Source organism: Atta colombica, unplaced genomic scaffold (genome assembly GCF_001594045.1).
Source record: "Atta colombica isolate Treedump-2 unplaced genomic scaffold, Acol1.0 scaffold12, whole genome shotgun sequence".
Lineage (NCBI taxonomy): Eukaryota > Metazoa > Arthropoda > Insecta > Hymenoptera > Formicidae > Atta > Atta colombica.
In genome coordinates this window covers 3968780-3969641 of record NW_017259206.1, presented here as the reverse complement: position 1 = coordinate 3969641, position 862 = coordinate 3968780, and positions in this window count along the sequence as shown.

Genomic DNA, 862 nt, shown 5'->3' with positions numbered 1-862 from the left:
AGACTAAATATTTTATATAATATTTATTTTTAAATATAAATAAATATTTCTAATAAGTATTTTTTATTTGGATTAGAATTAAGATTACTTGCGTTACTATTTAAGTTATTAAGCATTTTCATAGCATTTACTACACAACATTTGTAATAAATATTTCATAACATTTATAATAATGTTTTTAATTGCGATTACGTAATCTAAAATCACAAAATATTTATAAATATTGTGTGCTGTCTGGAATTTTACATATTTTAAGTAATAGATATAATACATATTCGCCTTTTACAATAATTATGGATGAATTCAAAAAGAGGAAGGAAAAGAACAAGAGGAGGGAGGCATTTGCTTCTCTCTGATCGAGAGATGGTCGAGCATGTTGAATAAAAGCACGTTTTATAGGTAGAAAAAGTGATAGACAAATTTGAGTAGGACGAGAAGAAATTAGTTTTTTGTTTGAAGAAAGTGAAAAAATGTAAAATTAATAAAGAATAAAAAAAGTATTAAAAAATAAAAATGACAAAAAAAATTTTTAAATACAAAAATCCAAAAAAATAAAAAAATCTAAAAAATACAAAATACTTTTTGACATATATCTATATATCTTGTCATGGTGAAGAAGCTTTTAACTAAAGGTGTGAACATTAAAAATGAATAAGTGACGAAAAAAAAAGATTATTACTACAGGAATACTAGGATTGTAGGGTCATCAAGGAAGGAAATATTTGAACATTTTTTCCTTATGTGAGGCAAGACTGTCCCCCCTTGAAGAAAAAATATCCTGCGGACACCCGTGACAGTGGTCATTATTTAACATGATAGTTTAAATCAAGTATGCATAATAAAATTGTAAATAGATACCTAA